Below are 21,007 nucleotides of genomic sequence, written 5' to 3' on the forward strand. Positions count from 1 at the left end.
CCGTAAGACTCGTACCATAATAACAGTACCTTTTGCAAATTAAGTTGTCTCTAGAATAATTTATCATTTATCAAATGCTTTAGAAAAGACAACACATCGCCGTTTGGTGCAAACAGATGGAAATGTGATATTAAGATACATGAACAAAGCAGATAAGAGACATCCAACCCACTTAAACCAATGCAAAACAAGGAATTATATATTTTTAAATAAAGCGTTCCTTCTCAGAGATGCCGTGAAGTGATATTACCAGCTTTCTCTCCAACTGGATCTTTACAGAAATAAGATTAACAGCCGTTGATCGTGCGGCGTTATGAACATCAGCTTAAATGTGGTGGGTGAGGAACGAACAAACACGCTCTCTTATTTGCTTCAGTGTGAACTCAGACAGTCATCTAAACCCTGAAAAAAGGCTGTGAAAGCCATAATTGGCAGGCTGCTCCCATTCCCAAGCATCTTCTATTAAATTTTAGAGTGCCAGGGAGCACTTTCATTTTGCTTTAATGAAGTTTTTAAAAGTTTGACTGATCTTCAGTGTAAGTCATTCAGAATGCCAGACCATTTGTGCTCGCTTCCCACTTTTTTTCATTATCGCTCTCTGTTATGACTCTCTTTCTCTGCATCTCTACCATTTTATTATGAAGAATAGAACCCCCTTCTTCATGGCCAGGGCCTCCATCATTTCGATTGGCTTGTTTTATTACAAAAGAAATGTATGTACACCTAAAACGTTGGTTTTAAAAACGATCAACAGCTGTAGATCAAACTTGATGGTTTAATTTTTTTTTATGCTCATAAAAGTAACCACACAAAGATATCATTTTAAACATTCATTAGCTTTAAAAATATATAACTTTTATTTTAAGTGAACCTAAAACAATCTTCACATAAACCCATAAATGTCACACATTACCTGGCTGTCACCATATAAGGGTTACATTTTTTCCTATTGGCCCAGGCAGACCAGTATAGATTTTCATTTGCCCTGTCAAAATGCACAATTTTTTGTATTGTTTTCATTGATTTTAACACATGTAAACTTGCAAACATTGCTTTATGTTTTTTAGATAGGTCTAACGGGTAGAAAATATATAGAAATATAATCAAGCCATCACACACTTTACAGCATAAATTATGAATTAAAGCTGCAGTCTGTATCTTTTTGCGCTCTAGCGGTAAATACACAGAACTGCGTGCGTCTTGCGGAAGAACATTGCAGCCAGAGCTACTTTTCTCTGTTAGGCCGGGGACACACTGCAAGCGTGTCGTGAGCGTCTCGGCTGCGTGGCGTGTCCGTTTTTATTTCGGCTCCCATGTTAACCGGTTAGCGCTTGCATACTGCCTGCGTCAGCCGCGCGGAAAACGCGTGCATGCTTCAAATAGAAGAGACGCCTATTTTTCACGCGACACGCGAGCGTGTTGGAAGCGTTTCTAGGCAAAACAGCATAGGAAACTATGTTTATATGCCATTTTGACACGAATACATATTAATAAATTACATTTTCATGTTTGAAAGTCTTTAGGTTAACATAAATGCAGATATAGGCCTTTGTAATAATAAAAAACAACATAATTATCGATTTTGAAATATTAAACCTGTCAATACAGAACGAAATAATCTGTAGCCTATTTTGCCGTCAATACCATATATATGTATGGTCAATAGGCTACTGCTGACGTTGTCTTTGCTGTATCAATAGGCAATATATTTATATTTAACATGAAGTATAGGGCTTCCCAGCAGCAGCAGCGCCGCGTCAGACACGCTTCTGGTGTGCAAAGACAGAGAAAACACCTACACGCAGCAGAAACGCCACGCTTGCAGTGTGTCTCCGGCCTTATGTCTATGGCGAGTCACGCAGGGACTGTGCTCCTCCTCCGCAGCGGTTCCTACCAGACCGTTATGAAATAGTCCCGATATAAACAATTATTATATGTGTACCCTTAATGATTCAGGGTAAGCCAAAAACACTGTTTAGAAAATGGATTCATGCTGTACACTCTCATTAGTATTTTTTGTAAATCTTGAAAACGCAAAAGAAGTTACAGACAGGAGCTTTAAATATAGGTTAATCCTTATTAAAGATACAAATGTTATTCAGTCAAGAGCAGTGAGTTCTCTTATTCTTTTGTTCTTTGGCTGACATCACAACAGATTAGGCTGCTATCACTTTTTAAATTTTTCTTTGTTAAAGCTTTGACTTTATGCTACATAATATCCAGTAATACTATAACAAATAAAACAAATAGACTGCAAAACATCTGTAGTAAGTTGTTGATAAGGGGGTTACTCGAGCCCACTTTTGCTATATTAATGACTAACGTAGGCTACTTGTACCATTGCATCTGATTGACAGATAAACTAAAGCTCTTATTTCACTGTCGGTGCTAATGTTTAGGTTATTTCAGCTTCGTACATTTAGTTGAACTGCTTTGTTAAAGATGGCAAGCTTTACCATTAAACTGAACTGTGTGCATGCATTTTAGAGACTTATATTGCTCTTGCTCTGTCCATAACTGCAGTGTTTGTTTGAGCAGAGTTTCCTATTTACTTAAGCTCCAGCGTTTTGGTAATATCAATGGCTTCAGGAGCTACCAAAATTACAATTTTACAAATTACAATTTAAAAATATGCATAGCTCACTTACATTCACTGAAATATTGAAACTTGGCAAGTTTGGAGACACTGATTCAAAACACGAGCGCCAGTGATTGACTCTCAACGCGGAAAGCGCGGTTTGAACGCCCCGCCCCTCAGCTGAACTGGACGTTTTGATTGGATTTGCACCTGAGTAAGATTGTCTGTGTCTGTGATTGGCTGAAGCACAAGGCAATGTCGGTCTAATATGCAAACTCGCCCTGCCAGGCCTGCTCGTTGTGCTTTTTACTTTTGGTGAAAAATTAATGTAGCACATTTGAATAGGCCTACTTTATTTTTATTCAAATTAAATAAAAGTAAAAGTATCACAATTTAATTATGCTCAAGAAAGTAGAAACATTTTCTCAAGTAATGCTGACCAAGTTCATTTGAAATGCAAGCTATTGGAAAACCACTGGGAAGTTCAGAAATAATTTTGATACCCAAATTCCCGAGATGAACAAGGCGGCGGGGAGAACTGCTGCGTTGACAGGTTATGCTTTATTATTTTTTAACCCTTTACAGACATAAATGTCTGTAAAGTACGGTCACGCATAGCCTACTTTTGGAAAATTAGGGCAAACAGGTGTTTATGTATTTTTCTTGTATTTTGCCATATTTTTATTGGACTCCACCCTACTAACTACATAATTATGGTTTGATTCCCTACTTTACTGGTATCTTTGACCCTATTATTTGATGACTGATCAGCAACTTCATTTTGTGTGTGACCGACTGAAATGTGCAAACTGATACTGTCACCTGAAAACTAAAAAAGTCCCATCCCTCCATGCCAAAACCAGACGGGGGTGGAGCAATAGACCTGTAGAAGAATTTTGTCTCATCTCCTTCTTTTGACGGCATTTTTTAAAGGGGGGGTGAAATGCTGTTTCATGCATACTGATCTTTTTACACTGTTAAAGACTTGGAATCCCATACTAAACATAGACAAAGTTTCAAAAGTTAAGGTGGACGTTTGATGGGAGTATTTCTTTGTCAAAAATACTACTTCCGGTTAGTCATAAGTTTCGGCAAGTTTTTTGAGATCATGCGTCCCCATTGACGTTAGTGGGGGCGGAATTTCCTTGTATGGGCCTTACGGACAATTCTACCGGAAGCGCGTGAGAGAGAGCGAGGGAGAGAGCGAAAGCAACAGCCTGCGCGTGAGAGAGAGCGAGGGAGAGAGCGAAAGCAACAGCCTACGCCCATCAAAGCGGGGCTTGTAGGATGTTGGACAGGTGACAATTACACATAGCACATAACAATGTCACCAAAAAAGTGGGTTTTTGGTTGCCAGACCAAGACAGTCCTGCACAGATTCGCCAAAAACCCCGCGTTAAGGCAACAGTGGATGTAATTTGCTTTTCCGGATCAGCAACTGAGTTGCGCGAATGTTTATATCTGTTCGCTGTTTCATAAACAAGGCCCAGCTCGACGCCGAATTTTCCCAATCGCCTAATGCTGAAGGATGGAGCAGTCCCAACGTTAGAAGGGTGAGTGAGACTGCTTTTAGTCACCTTACTGTCTACACAAACCACGCGTAAACACACAAACACACGTGCACAACTGCACTTCCCACATGTACACCTTCAAAGACAAAAATACGACGATATAATTCAAGTATAAATATGTAAATAACACAAGCCGCTAAGCATATTATATAGTTAGTGTATAACTTGTAACTTACCACATATAGACGTCCTGCTCTAGTCGTTTTTGCTGCTGCTCCTGTTCAACTGCAGCCTCTGGGTCTGATTCCGGATCATAGATGTATGGCTGTATCCGATTAAAAGCCATATTTTTATTTTGAATAAAGTTTTTTTCCGCTGTTAGGGATGCACTCGACTCAACACACAGCGCGCTGCTGCACACGTCATTATTTAGCTCCGCTCACACGACACGCCCCCACCCGCTCGGCTTTTTTCGGAAAGACTCGGAACAGCGCATCTTTCTTATATAATTATTAAAAAAATAAAAACTTTTCGGAGATATGCAGGATGCAATGCTACTCTATAGGTACTCAAGATTGACATGACACTGACTGAAACTGAGTGTTTCACCCCCCCTTTAACACTCAAAGTAAGGTCTACGGTCCAGTTGAGAAATCAGTTAAAGGGTTAAAGTAAAGACATTTTAAATCGTCCATTTGACTACAGTGGTTCAACCTTAATTTATGAAGCGACGAGAATAGTCTACTTTTTTTTGCAAACACAATAACGACTTTTTTCAACAATACAAATGGTTATTTTGTTATTAATGTTATTATTATAATTAATAATATTAATGTAATTTTATGAACAAACATGAATTAGCAAGAGACAACCGTATAAAAATGATTCTGTGGTGAAGTAGCCTAAATAATAAGTAACTTGTATATTAGTATTCAATTCAAGCATGTAACCGTTAGAAATTAAAGCGCGTAAATATCAATGATATACAATTAAAAGTATAACTACTCCTCTTCACTTTACTCCACGATACTGGTGTTCCCATCATGCACTGGGGCATGAATAACGAGGCTGAATTATTATTATTATTCAGCGATTTACACTGGTCTATCATTGCTTTTGTTGTTAGGTTTAGTAACTTGCCATTTTGTAAAATTTGGAGTTAATTTTCTACTCAAAATGACATTCATACTCAAAAAAGATCATTGTGTAACACTGAAAAATGAAGGTCTCCGTGTTCAGGTGCCGCTTTACTACTTTATTTAGATATGGTGTCTACACAATAACTATTGTAAGTAAAGTGTACACTTTAAAAATGTCATTTAATTCAGTGTTATATTTTTGGAGTAGGCTAAAAAGTTTTGCAATGGAAACTTCAACTAACTAGAAATTACGAAACCTTTTACTGGCAAAGTTAAAATAACTTAGAAAATTACTTTAATAGAGTTTACATTTGTGAAAATACTAATAAAAAAATCTTCAGTGTTAAGCCTTGATTAACAAAATGTTCATTGTTAGACCATGCATAATCCAAAGCATTAGCACATGTTAATTGTAATTAATGTGAAGTGATGTGTGTTGCTGCAGTGTCAATGTGTCTGGAAGTCATTCACTATCAATGATAGTTGACAGGTAATAAACATCAGAGACCACTGGTGATGCAACCAAATTGGGCATTCAACCATAGGCAAATACACATGTAGGGAACTACCAATGAAAGTGTGAAGAGTGAAGCTCAGTAAGATACAGCAGTCAAGTAGAAATGCATAACGACAGGTTGGTCCATAACAACTCCTTAAATTCCATCTGCAATACTTGAAATCCTAACAACATGTACAAAAAAAACACAAAAAACCTAAGCTATTCCAATTCAAAATAAATGGACTGAAACCATTAATTTACGAGAATTACAAATTGTATTGTTGGTGTTGTGGTTTGTAAATTCACTCAAGTGTCCACAGACAATGTCCTTTTTGCAGTCAGGATGGGAAAAAAACCCGAAGCATTTGAAGGCCTTGGGCTTCCACTAATACAAAAAGTCTAATCAGAGCAGCAATCCCTGATGTTAATGAAGGTGTCACACATTGCACAAAGAAAGTTGTGCCTGGCAATCTTCCATTTTTCGGCTGCCTACACCAGTGACATTTCATCTCACATTCAAAGAGCGCCTGGGCCCTTAATGAAATGCATAATTAACATATTCTAATTGTGCTGAGCTCGGTGATGGTTTTGACAGAGCTCACTTTCCATGTCTAATTCAATGCTAATTTAATCTGTTCTTTTCCCGGCGACATGACCTTTCTTGATTGAGTTTCACCGCAAAGAATTTTTTGATGGATTGATTTATCAACCTCTTGGAATGCAACAAAAGCATCACTTTGAGATGGGGGGGGGGATTCTTCAATGGGGGGAAAAACTGAGAATGGAGACAAAATTAAGAAACAAAAGGGGGGGGGGGGGAATTAAAAAGGAATAAAGTCAAGCAACCTGAAAAATGTTTCTGAGGATTTACTGTGCTATTAACCCCTAGTGCCCAGATTCACTCATCGTCATCCGGAGCTGTAATGGCGAATTTTCCCAGCCATTTAATCTCACTTGCTGAGTGTCAGTAAACCAGTGAAGTTGCATTACCTTCTCTATGCAGAGTATTGGCAGTGGAGATGCTGGAGGGTCTTTTTGTACCCTGTCTACATGAGATGGAGTGTCCCCTCTAGCCACAAATACTAGTAGGCATATTTCATAAATATATTGTATGCATAAAAGCATATTCCCAAGCTGCAGTCTGTAAATTTTGCCTCTGTGTCGCCATTTCTGCCAATTGCAGTTATTTGCGGAATTATCATCTTTACGTGGGTTGTGCATCGGCGGATTGATCTAATGTTTTGAGGAGTATGTGTGGCTGTCAGTCACCACACCGGTGTGGATACTGTACTTCGGAATCGCAGATTCTGCGCTTTATGACTATTAAATATACAACATACTGCCAAACATTACAATGACCAAAATAATCATTTTCACAGGGAAATCTATTCTGAACAAGTAACATGTCTGCCACTTTTGTTCTGACCAACTAAAAGGCATTACAATAAATTGCGCTACCAACAGTCAGTAAATCTAATGATCTTTAGCTCATTTTAAAACATGAAAATTATTATTGTTATTATACTTTGTTCTTAAATTGATCATGTAAAATCAGCATTGCGTGACTTAACGTATTTAGTGTGTATTAGCGTTACCTGTAGATTTCAATTTTTTGCCTTTAACTACGGGTGAATCTCCAGTTGTCACTTATAAATGTCATTTGGACCTTTCTTGATTACAATCTGCCATCAAAATGATACATTTAAAGGAACACTCCACCATTTTTAGAAATAAGGCTTATTCAACTTCTTTCCTGCATTTATAAACGTGGGCAAAATTGCAAATGCATTTTTGTCTCAGTGCATGCATTGTTTTAGTTTGGCAGGGTCGCCGCTAGCTTAGCTTAGCATAATGAATGGAATCCTATGTTGTCAGCTACCATGTCCCAAGTAAAAGTGATCCAAAAAAACACACCTAATTACTTCTTGTGGCCTGCGTATTCCACAATGAGTACAAATAGGGATGCAGATTAAAACTAGGCGATTTTCTAGATATTGACTTGCAAAGCACTGCTACTTGGGCGTAGAGATATCACGCAACACACTGCGATCGCTCAACAGCCGGTGGACTTGAGGATGAGAGCCGTGATATCTCTGCACCCAAGTAGCAGTGCTTCACCTGTGCTTCCCCATAATATAGTCCCAAGTCCATATCTGCCTGAAATCACCTAGTTTTTGCTGCCTTCACATGCTCTCGGAATTATTGTATTATCGGAATTATTATTATTGTTATACGAGTTTCCTAGGTAAAAATTGCACGTGAACGCCCTCTCATTTCAAAATTTGAATGTGATGAGCTCGTAATTAAGACTTCAGAAGTGGGAATTATCAAATTTCCGATACCACGTGAAGGCGGCATGAATCTGCATCGCTATTTGTACTCGTTGTGAATACGCAGGCCACAAGAAGTAATTAGATGGGGGATTTTAAGTGTTACAAAAGTTTCCAAATGCCTTTGAAGGCCACTGGTATTGGGATGTTAAGAGCAGGGTAAGTTCTCTTCTATTATTCAGCCAAATAAGACATTGTTTTCACTACAGTAGAAGTTCTGCAGAATTGAAATGCCTGTTATACAGGTTTATGTTTATTAATTATTTGGCTAATTTGATTGTTTTCAGCTATTAATACGACTGTCACACTCACAATGGTTTTGCTGGTGATTATTTGTCATACAAATAATTGTGATAAATGATTTAATTGTCCTGTTTGTTCATTTGTTCAACAGCATAAGAAGATGATTTATGCATTCTAAAACAATAACATTTGCTTGTATTAAATTATTGTTTGTATAAAAAATGTCCTATTAAACATTTAACAACATATCATAATAATGAAAACAAACATCTTATAAAATTTAACTTAGACAAAAAATAAATAAGTACATGAACAAAATGAGTAAAAGTTTCTTTAAATGTACTTTTGCTAAAAATGTTAAACGTTATTCTGTATCCATAAATAAGACCTTAAAAGTGTGTCCTGTTAAAAGCACCATCTCATAACATTAAAGATTGGGCAGTCCAAAAGTATATGTTTTACAGACAAGTTTGCACTACAGTATTGACATTTTGGTGCTTCTTCACCCTTCAAGAAATGCCCATGAGTCAGTCTAATATGAACTATCCGACACTAAACTTGGTCATGTCTTGATTTAAAAGGGTCGAAACATCTTTTCCTAACCCCAGATTTTATCTCAAATCATTTGTATTTTGACGTTTTATCATTCTGCTTGTCCCAAAAGGATTTTTAGGGATTTTTTTTTCAGTTCATACAGTTGGCTTAGTAATTAGACAGTAACCACTGTTCATCACAGTAACTATGAACATGTTCCACTAACATTTCACAACTAAAAATGTGCACAAACAGTATTTGGTTCTATTATTGAAACCTAATATCTTTTCTATAAAATGCTTTATTTGAGAAGTGTTATGCAAAATAAATCCCACTTTGTGATCATTTGTTGTTCGTTACTATAGTGACTGCATGTAACTATGGAACATTGTTTCCACCAATAAAATATTTTAAAAGATAATTGTGACTTTTTATCTTGGCATATAAAGTCACAACTGTGTGATATAAAGTCAAAATTGCGAGATATATACTTGAAATTGTGAGAAAAGAAGTCAGAATTGCTAGATATAAAGTCGCAATCACGAGTCACAAGTATATATCTCACAATTTTGACTTTATATCTTGCAATTCTGACTTTTTTCACAAAATTGTAAGATATAAACTCACAATGAGAGTTCTAAAGTCTAATTCTGAGGGGGGGGGGACACTTTTTTCAGAAATAATTATTTATCTCACAATTCTGACTTTATAACGTAAGTAAGAATTTAGAGATAAAAGGTTGGAATTAGCTTCCCCCCCCCCCCTTTTTTTTTTTTAAATTCTGTGGCGGAAACAACCTTCAATATGTAACATAACAATGACATTGTCAAATATAGTGTGACCAAAACACTGTTATTGGGGTGAGATACGGGTAACGTTAGGGACAGGTTTGGTGGTATAGGTTTAATTGTGAGTTAAGGTGTTAGAGGAGGGCTAACCATGTGATTATACATGTAATTACAGAAATGACGTACAGCTGTAATTACATGCAGTTTTTTAAACTATAGGTACAATGTAAAAACATTGATTTTAGAGTTAGTACGTAGTAAAAACTTAACATAAAGTTAGACCTAGACTTTGATTTTATCTGCATTGACTCTTGAACTAAAGATCCTCTTCCTCTATCACCAAGCCACTATATTTTATAGGGGGAAAAACACAACTCTTCACCAGCCTTCCATATCTAAACAAGTCGGGTCTTTCTGTGTCACCCCTTTATTTTGAAGAACTGCAAGTTCACTAAACTGCTCTTTGTTTGCCATTCGCTCCGTGAACACTGCGATTCCACCTCAGGATGGAGCTTTCAGCCCACTCAGAGACCTGAGAGAAGCATACGACAGCTCATAATCCAGCAGCGCTACAGTAATTCCCTTCACCTGCCATTTTGCTTACCCCACATTTAGAGTAGAGTTAGCGCAGAGAAATGCTGGGGAACTGCATTCAGACTGCAGCTGTCTATCTTATGGAGAGACGAGGGATTATACATTCGCTCTTATGCACACACACTCACACACACAACCGTAATTGCAACACTGCCGGGCCCGCCCTCATTTGCATCTTTCCCTTCCGCAGACTTTGATTGGCAGCTGTACATGAAATGCCACATCAGTTGAAAGTATGTTGTGAGCTGGCACTAACGATCCCCGTGGCTCCAGGGAGACCTGCCATATTGTAATTTGGTTATCAGGCATGAAGGAAATAATTCTAAGTGCCAGGATATGTGAGACAGAATAAATGCTTCAGTGCCACACGTTGCCCAGGGTGACAGTTTTTATTTAATGTACAAGAGGCTCCTGTTGCCGGCAGCATTTGGGTAGGGGATCAGCAGAAGCACAATCTCTCAGTCTTTCCGTGCATTGGAATAGAGAGTGGAAGGAGGAGCAGGGGTGGGAATGTCGAGTGCGGAAGAGCGTAATTTTTTAAGGCAGGTGTCCGTCTCCGGAAATTCTCTACGCTGCAAAATCTGTAATTACCTCCTCAGTGGTTCCATAGGATGACAGAAGCGGGGCCTCCCATAGAGATGATGCTGAATTGCAGGACAGACTGGCAGAGAGCCACGGAAGACTGGGGAAGATTGCCTCGTGCGCTCTGGCGGTTGAAGGGCGGTACTGATCGCGGCTCTCTCTTAAGCGTCGGAAGCCTTGTTTGTTTTGATGCGCTGTTTTTGCATGGGGAGCCAGACCCCTTGAGATGGAGCTGTCACATTGCAAAGAGAGGCCCTTGACGCTGGCAGCAGCCCCCGGGCAAAATGAAAAGAAGTAAGTGGCATAGATGGAGGATGCCAACTTGCCTTTTTCTGAGCAACCCAATGAAAGTGAAGCAGTCCAAACACACAATGCAGCAGTACCAGGAGTAATCAATGCTTGCTGATGAGTTTACGCAAAGTCATTGGGTGAATGAGCTGTAAAAAAAAAAGAAGAGAAAGTTACACATCGTTCCACAGGTAAAAACATATACAAATGCATGCACTCATCAAAGGGTCTTTGGAAAAAACGAGAAAAGCAATCAAGAATTCACACAGCGTCTTGGGTACGGCCAACCCCTGCCTCACACAATTAAGCTAATTATTAATGAATTCCAGGGTTAAGAGAGCAGCCCCTGCCAAGATCCTTCAAGTGAGCTGAGTGAAAGGCGCGAAGCCTGACATTCCCCGGCCAAGCACGGTTCGTTTGTCCATAGGGATAGAAGCCGCTCAGTTCCAAATGCCATGTGTGGGGGACACACACAATGGGCTCTGCGCGCCGCTATTATCCCTGGTGTCAGCAGCCTGTGCCCTCCTGCGTGAAGAGGTCTCCTTGTCAGCAACCATGCCACTCTGCAACACATCATTTGGTAGTCTGTCAATTTCCCCAACGTTATCGGACCGTGTTGTAAAAATAGCAGACAGACCTGTCATCCAGAACCTCTCTTCATCCTCTGGAACCAAGTCCGAGGGAATCCAGACGGGTGGCTTTTTAGGAACGCGTGAAGGTCATGTGTTCGCCACACTCCCGTCTTAAAGCATGTGGACAAACATGCAAAGGGCTGCATGATGTGTCTACAGGGCCTGGGGCCTATAATTTATTAGACTCTAGGTTGGGGTACACTAAAATGGCCGAAAGTCAGTGTATGCCCTCTTTTTAAGCAGCATGTTTGGCCCAAGCGTTCTACACAAGCCCTGAAAAGTGAGGCCAAAACTTTGCTCGCCCCCGGTGGCTGGTCCCAGTATAGCTCATAAATCCCACCCTCTCCATGTGATCAACCCAAAGATGGTTTTTGACTTTTCTTTTATTGTGCTGATGTAAGTTCAAGTGTTCATTTTTAAAATAAGTTTGGTTAGTTATTTGATGCTATAAAAACAAGGGGTGTGATGTCATGATTGACAGCTGAGACTGACAGCTTCTCTGAGCAATGTTGTCACTGAGGCACCCACTGACTTTTTTCTGGATTTTCAAGAGGAGATTAGAGCTTCAACTTTCTGTTTTTTTTACACCCACATAATGATTGTTCTGCAGTAAACTGTACTAACAGATTTGGCGGGAGTGGTTTTGATTCTGCTGCTACATTTCATGCTCATTACTGCGTAGACTCCAAGATGTATTATCTTGGTCCATATTGTCCATATTTGGACATTATCAGCAATGGTAGAGATATGTTGTCCATCTTTTTTTCTTTTCTTTTTTACAGTCTATGATTTGGCCATTAATAACAGATGCAGAATATCAGTTATCTCTATAAACCCAGTGCGATCTTCTGTGGAAGAACTTGACAAGACCTGAACCTTATGAACACCTTTGGTATGAGTTGAAACTAAATGACTTATCTTATGCAAATCCTACATCTACTGAGCCTTGCCAGAAGAGTCCAAGCTATTATGGCAGCAAAAAGAGGATAGATTTTAATGTGTCTTTTTACCGATGTAATTTATATTAAATGCAATTTCTGGACAACCAGATGGACAGCAATCTCGACCTACAGTAGTTGTATGCATCAACCACCTACACAATTTTATTTCACAAACTCGTTCCTCATTAGACATGAAACCTTCCATTGCTTCAGGAGAAAGTGCATCCAAAGGCAAAGCATTGGCCCTTGATGGCCCTCGGTCCCAGAGACTGACTGGTTGACAGGGTGAGGAGAGCTGATTGATCTGACGACAGATCCTTCTGAACCTCAGCCTCCATTCTGCTCTCTGCGGCGATATCTGTGGAGATCATTGACACGCAGGGTTGATACCTGATCAAACAGGCCTCTGAACTGCCAAACACGGGGCATCATTAGCAGCGGCTGCCCGTCGCTGGGGAGATGTCAGCTGGACGATGGCCACGTGTTGTTGATGCCTGGGGAGACGTCTGGCGTTGAGGGTGGTCGGTCGGTTGAATCTTCACCTCAGGGGGTGTGTGAGAAAGGTCTGATGTTAACTATCAGCCAGCAAATCAGCCGTCAGCTCTCATACAAAGGGGAGGACGACTGAAAGAGTGCACATACAACTAAATCCACCTCGCACAACCAAAGTCTTATTGTCAAAACATTGCATTTTAATGTCTGTTTACATTTTAAAAGTGATATTTCACCATTGTGCAACCTTATGAACATTTTTGTCTTTTTAAACAAATGTTTTGATCATTTTGCATATGATAATGCCAACACACACACACACACACACACACACACATAAACACACACATAAACACATACACACTCACATGTTGCACTAGATACACAAAATAGTTCCTCTCAGGACCTTTTGGGCAAAAATGTCCCCATTGAAACCCATTAAAACTGCAATTTTTAATCCCAGGGCCATTTAACTATACAATTATGCAATATTTATTAATAGGCTTTCATTCTGTTGGCAAAGCATCAAAATGTTCATCAAGGGGAAACACACACAGGATTTACCAATCTCATGAGTAACTATATAGTAGTATTGCATCCTTCATATGCCCGAAGAGTCTATAATATTTATAAAAAAACAAATTATTTCCGAAAATAGCTGAACTCGTCAAGATGTCTCGTGAACGACATTCGAAACTTGTTCAAAACCTGAAGAAGTGTATTTGGCACAGAACTAATCAGTCATATGCACAACTAATTATTTTACATTTTGGCTGTTTGGCATGAGAATCTAAATCTTTAACAGTGTAAATAAGTCAGATTGCATGTGTGTTGAGGTAGATGAGCGAGAGATGTGGGAGGAGCGAGCGACACCGGGGACGGGATTGAGTATGAGCGTCCCCTGCGAGGCAGACCGGTCTCGAGTCCTCTCATGAGGGAGCTCGGAGCATATAAGGATGAGAGAGGACAAAGCCTGGATTTTATGTTATGTTTTGTTTAATTTTTATTATGTGTGTGCGTGGCAGTCGTCTGTGAGGGGCTGCCCGCAGTACTTTTGCTTTGTTTATTTATTTGATTAAAGTCGTTAAATGTTCGCCGGTTCCGCCTCCTTCACTTATCTACGAACTTCATTACAGCATTAAATAGCGTTAGACCCCCCTTTAAAGGGGTCGTGAATTGGCTTTTTTTTTAAATGTATACTGTTATCAGGTGTCAACTTATGACATGGTTACATTATAATGAATAAGTAATGGGCTATACTCTACCCTAGTTTTGAGCCCAGCTCCAGAAACGCACTTACCCCGGGGACGTCAGGCTTTGTGAGCCCTGGCCATAGATGTTCTAGTCTGATCGCGAATCGCAGGACAATAAACCAACACCTCAGATAAAAAGGATACTCCAGCCTGTGAAAGCATGAGAGTTGTGTTTAGTTAGACATGTACACATTATCAGTAGATATCAAACAATCTGTAACAATGCAATACTATCACACACACACACACAAAAACACACATTTACATATATATATATATATATATTATATTATATATATATATATATATATATATATATATATATATATATATATATATATATATATATATATATATATATATATATATATATATATATATATATATATATATATAGAATACATTTTATAAAATGCATATTTTATATCAAATAATATATCATAAGTTATCATTTTTTGGACCCACTTTATATTAGGTGGACTTAACTACTATGTACTACTGTACTAACATTGTAATTAATCATTTGATACAATGGACTTATTGTGTACATACATGTTTTTACATTGTACTTACATTTTCAAAATGACCCGCATGTAATTACATTTGTAATTAGTTTCTGTAATTACATTTGTAATTACACTTTTGGCACTTCCCTTACACCTAACCCTACCCTTAAACTGACCCACACCACCACACCCGTCCCTAACTCAACCCATATCCCACCTCAATATCAGCAGAAGTATTATGAAATATAATATGAACACAGTAAGTACATTGTACTTACTTTTTGATGTAAGCACATAGTACTTAAGGCCACCTAATATAAAGTGGGACCAATTTTTGTTTTCTTCAACAATAATCTGGCCAAGGGTCTTTTTTAAAATGAGACCAAACTTAAGTCAGTGCTCCCAATATAAAATGTTTTGTCCTCTATCTATGTGCAAATTTTTTAATTGACACACAAGGGTTAAGGCTCCGCCAAAAGATATTATCAACAACAAGGGGAAAGAAATCTAAATTTAGAGCAATTTTAGCTTAAAGTCTATTGTTTTTTGTACTCACAAGTCCTCTTAGACAATCCAGCAGAATTAAAATGGTGTTTGAGCAACAAAAACAAAGTCAAGCACAGTCCGGGGGCGTACTGTAAATCAGCAGTACTAATTCTCAAAATAATGAAATATCAAAATATTTTACTGCGGCCTCTTGCCGTGCATGACAGTAACTTTTATGAGTTCTTGGAGCAAATCTTTGTTTTCACCCTTGGCACAAACTCTGGGGCGTTTCTGGGGGGAAAACATTGTAGGGAGATATGCCTAGAATTAGATGGTAAACCATCAGTTTGAGGGGAGAAATACTTTGCCAGTGGTATTTTTTGAGATTGTTTACATTGTCGTTTTAAGCGAAACTCTCGCTTACAAAATAAACCAGATGGAATCACTTATAATTATGTTACAATAATGGTTTTCCTTTGCATAAAAAGACTCCCATTACCATTATTGATTTTGAAAACCAGATATACTAGAGGGAACAGCATCCTCTTCAAAATGTAAACTTAGATGTACAACTAAATGAATGGCATACTGTGTTTTTATGTTTTGGAAAGGAATTGTGCTGCTCCTGTGTTCCACTCTTCCTGGTTCCAGAAATCCAACGCAACTGCTACCCTTCTGGGTTGTATTTCCTGTTACCGTCAAGAAACTAGAATTAGAAGTGCAGTCATATGTTCTTACAACCTTAAAGAAATAGTACATCCTCCACCCACACAAAAATTACTCACTCTTAATGAATGTCAAGAATGTCTTTTTAATGCATGGATAGTTCCTGAAGACCCCATCTGTCAAGCTTCACAAATAGGCAAAAAATAGTATGTAAAACCATACAAGTGGCCTAAACAAATTTAGTAACTTGTTCGAATGACAATGTCATTGTCTTCAATTGACATTGGGCAAAGACTAAATATAGGAAGACCCGCCTTCTAAAGTAAAAGAGCCAGTCGCTGATTGATTGGTAAAGTCACTGCAGCTGCCATCAGAAGCTCCGGTTCCCATAGAAACCTTGCACATTCATTGGCTCATCTAGCCTGAAAAATAACCCTTAATGCTATATTTGATTAATGTTATATATCTGATAAATGTTATTTAATTGTGAGTTCGGCAAGCAGTTTTTGAGATTCCAGGATTCCCCCATTTAAAAAGATAGGACTTGGTCTTGTATGCCGAAATAACCAGCCGGAGGTATTTTATAAATATGGTCGGTGAGTGAAAAGACATTCCCTGAAAGGAATTTTGCTTTGGGTCAGTTTGACTATCCCCAACAGAGAATGAATTTTAAGAGTTTTTTAAAGCCACCGTATGACTAGCCTGGCTCCGCCCTCCTACGTACGTCCGCTCAATTTTAATTTTCCTTCAGTACTCCGTCTGAGGCCGAGGTATATTCTTAGGTTTTCTCAGAACAAATTTTAACCGGTCCAATCAGCGAACAGAGGGATTGGCTGGGAACGATGATGTTGATGTCGTGCGCTAGTCTGAGTTGTAGTTCAGTAATGGCGACAGAGAAAGATGCGAACAAAACATTTAATCCATTGTGGCACCGCTGCTGAATATCCAGAAGTTAAAGCCAGAGCAAGAACAGCCTTTGCTGAGGTTTGTTGGTGGCCACAATGTTGTGGCCCTCCTCCCCACAGGATTCTGGAAAAGTTACATTTTCCAGCTTGCTCCGTTAGTGGTGAAGGAGTTGGCAGAAGCCCTATTCGGACCGTATTGTTTCTCGTGGGGTCGGAAGGTATTTATCATCATTTACAGGAGCTATTCAGTGATTTTATTGCCGTCCTTCTCCCACCACCAACGTAAAAATCCCCGGCCAAATTACTTTTGACAAACACGAAGGTCGTGTGGTGATGTAATTGCTGTCCGAATCCAAATCTCTGAGTTTTCAAGAATCACTTCAAAATTCACTGTTTATATCCTTGTTGACCACTGTACAGCTGCGCCTCGCTGTCATTTAGGTGCATTTCTAGTGTTGTATTTATTTAAATGCTGGCAATTATTTACAAGAGCAAAATATTTCATTACCGCTCAAAAAAAAAGAAAAAAGAAAAGCAAGTAAACATTTGAAGTGGGCCTTTATTTATGGTAGCATGTATTATCATACCAAGCATATGACATTTTATTTACAGCATACAATCATGTTACGGACCAAGTGAGCAGCGCGTTCCCGATCACAAAACTCTCCCGTCCATCGTGGCGTGAATAAATCAGAATCCGAATGCACGTGGCGTGCACATTTATTTTGGCAGATTTCCATGTGTGAAACAGGCGAACAGCGTATGACATACGTCACGACCAAACGTTAGCGATTGGTTATGGCAGATCCAATAGTTTTAAACTTCAACAGAGTACCCTGCCTTCACGGAAGAAAACGCTTGTCTATGGAGAGTGGCCAGACTCTCTGTACAAATGAAATGGACGAGGGTCTGGTAAGACCAGGCTACCGTATGACTTCAGAAGTCTTGTAATATTGCACCAAATAGAGCTTTTGACTATGAGAATATTTCTCAGATATTCTCCCTTTGTGTTCCATGCAAAAGAAAAATAGCCTGCTGTTTTAGAACGACATGAGGGTCTGACAGAATTTCCATTTTTGTGCAAAAAAAAATTATCTTTAAACAAATGCAATAAAGTAGTTTGTGTGAATCCAACCCTCCTCATTTAAAACTTTTGAGTATGGAAAACACATGGTGCAGGTACCAAAAGTATTGTAAGAAAGAACACAAAGCACAAAAGCAAGTACAGTCTCCAAAAGACAGTGACTGCCTTGGCTTCAGTCTTATCGTCTGTGATTTCGTGGACTTCAAACAATCACGCCGCGCTCTTGATGCAGGCGTGGCGGAGCGGATCTTCACATTTAGCTTTGACATCTTAGACAATTGGGAAGAGAAAGGCAACCTTCACAACTTTGAAGCGCACATGAAACTTAGATCAACTGTATTTTTAAAGGTGCGGCGGGGGGACTCGCCATCCTCAAACCAGGCCTAAATCAACATTTCAAAGTCTCCACTGAGCTCTTCACTTCTGAGTCGGATCACAGAGCTGTGGATTGGCAAGGCCTCATTTACATGGTTCTGAAACAGACGGCTACTTCATCTCGCTGAGAGGAGGGGGGGATTCTATCAAGTACAGTTTATAATGCCTAAAAATATAGCTATCTCCTCCACAGAAGATAGAAACGCGGAAAAATAACTACACTTCAAGATCAAAGCTGGGCATAATTGACATGTTACATCTGCGTAAATAGAGCAGAAGTGGGCGGACCGCTGAACGATAACCAATAGTCACACGGGACGCTAGGGGTGGGTGGTTTCACTTATGAGTCATTTTATATCACAGTAACAGTTCATATTATGATATAGTTATCTTTTTTCAAACAATTTCTATGAGAAAAAATGATGTGGTAAAGCCTATTTATGGATAACCCAGTGAATTGAATTAGGAACTTTTTCTCATTTGCAACTTGATGAACCAATGGATGTGCTCTTATGTTTTGACTTTCACCTACATGGCAAGGGAACAGGGCAGATTGAAGCAACACTTATGTGTCTGTGTAATTTATTCAGTTATTCTGTTGTTTACTATATTTATTTGCTTGGCCAATTTCGTCGTACGTTTTGGTTCTTTTGCTCTTGTCGGCTGTAGGACCTTTGAAATTACTGAAATCATTTGGCGGAGTGATATGGCTCTGTAATGCAATGAAGACCTGTCTGGAACTACTTTAGCCGTGCGTTTCCCTGAAAATAACTGCACACCTTAGAATGTTCGTCAACCAATCAGATTCAAGCATTCAACAGCCCCGTAGTATAAATACAAATATTCTATGAGGTTATTAGTGAAGGAGAAGGAGCCCAACACAGCAACACTGGCTCAGCCAATCAAGTGAGTCTGGGGCATGACTATCTGACCAATTGCAGACTAGGATTTGTTTGACAGTCTTTAGTATTTCCATTTAATGGCGCAGAAATTACATACTTTACCTGTAAGTTAGCAGCATTAATAGGTTGCTCCTCAACGCTGATACCATCATACCGCCCTGCTCTACAGGAAGCCGGCTAGAGATCTTTTTGGATTTCTTTCCAGGCAGACGTGCAGATTTATAGCCTGTAATGGGGAAAGCGAAAGGGGGGAAAGCATAAAAGAGAGGAGAAAGTAAGTTTGAGTGACTCCTTGAACGAGCAGGATCTGTAGTCCTGTCAGCTGATTAGCCCTCTTGATTAGCATTTATAAGAGGCCCTGGTGCTCTATTATTTGCATTCCTATTTAGCCATGATTTTGTGGAGGGCGCTCCGTGATTAAACTTGTCACCGGTCCTGATTGACAGGGTCAAATCTTCACATTCCACTCGTCTGAAATGGAAGTGCGTGAGAGAGAGAAAGAGAAAAGGAGGAAAAAAACGATTGTCAGCTATTCTTCGCACTCCTGACGAGCTTTGTGAGGGATCTCTTTCAACTTCTCTCATGCTTATCCCTTTTTCCCCCCTCTTTTCAAACTCTATCACTTTTTCTCTCTGCGTCTCCTGTCATCTTAGATAGGTCAGGAATGTTTTAATTTTAGGGATAGATTCGGCCTGTCACCGAGGCGAGATGACGTGCTGCTCAGGAGATTAGACGTGAAGGGTGTAAAACAAAAAAAACAAAAAATAAAGTGCGAACAAAAAAATAAAGAGAAAAGTGCTCACTTTATTAGACAGATTTAATTACTGTGAATAGGGATTAAAACAGGCCATTCAGTGAAGTGTGAAATTAACCCTTGATTACTGATGAATCTCTGAATGAAGTCTAAAACAACCGTTTGGAGAAAAAAAAGCGGTACTCTTCAACAGTAATTGTTTTTGGAAAGGAGATCGCATTTCCTCGCTGCATTACCATGCCTCTGGTGTGGCGGGCTGATGTCAGGTGACTACATTATTAACAGTGAAAATGCTAACAAAGACATGACATTATGTGAAATCCAGCACCGCTCTTGCATCAGGGACCACTAACCTTTCGGAGAGACTGGACTGCCTCCCCAAGGATAAGCTTGGAGTAAAAAACAACAATTAAAAATGCACAAATGAGCTGAGATGATGCAGTCTGTCCAATCTGAAGAATATACGGCAGAATGAATATAAGACGTGTGTGCCTTAATGGGGTCGAACTGTTACTGGTCGCCATTTCTATGAAAAAGCAGTAAAAATTACTGCAGGGTATTCAAAATCATTTTGTAATGGCATAACATTTACTATAATTTATTTAACTAATACATTACTATATTACATTAATTACTACATTTTTACTTATTATTACTACATTACATTAATTTAATGTATACATTAATAATAAAGTATTAACAGTTACATGTATTGTTTGCAAAATCTGTCACTGTGACACACTGTTTTGCTTGTGTTTGATTTTGTTCCTTTGTTCAGTTTCCCGCCACTCATTGTTTCCATGGTCACCGTCATTATGAGTTCATTTAGTTCAGCTGTGTCGGTTTAATTATCTTCTTTGTGTTCACTGGTTAAGTTGCAGTCTTTTCAGTTATCATTTGTCTGGTATTGTCTTACTGTTCTTAG

At 39.0% G+C, this 21,007-nt stretch overlaps 1 long non-coding RNA gene across 2 annotated transcripts in view; it reads right to left on the minus strand.

The window, feature by feature from the left end:
• LOC137078399 (uncharacterized) overlaps nt 1-2,728 on the minus strand; it is an 89,067-nt gene extending 86,339 nt beyond the window's left edge. For both annotated transcript variants that reach the window (XR_010905299.1, XR_010905298.1), the window contains exon 1: nt 2,649-2,728. This is a non-coding gene — a long non-coding RNA (uncharacterized lncRNA). The remainder of the gene's footprint in view (nt 1-2,648) is intronic.
• Nucleotides 2,729-21,007: the final 18,279 nt, after the last annotated feature.

This window comes from Pseudorasbora parva, chromosome 6 (genome assembly GCF_024679245.1).
Source record: "Pseudorasbora parva isolate DD20220531a chromosome 6, ASM2467924v1, whole genome shotgun sequence".
Taxonomy (NCBI): Eukaryota; Metazoa; Chordata; class Actinopteri; order Cypriniformes; family Gobionidae; genus Pseudorasbora; species Pseudorasbora parva.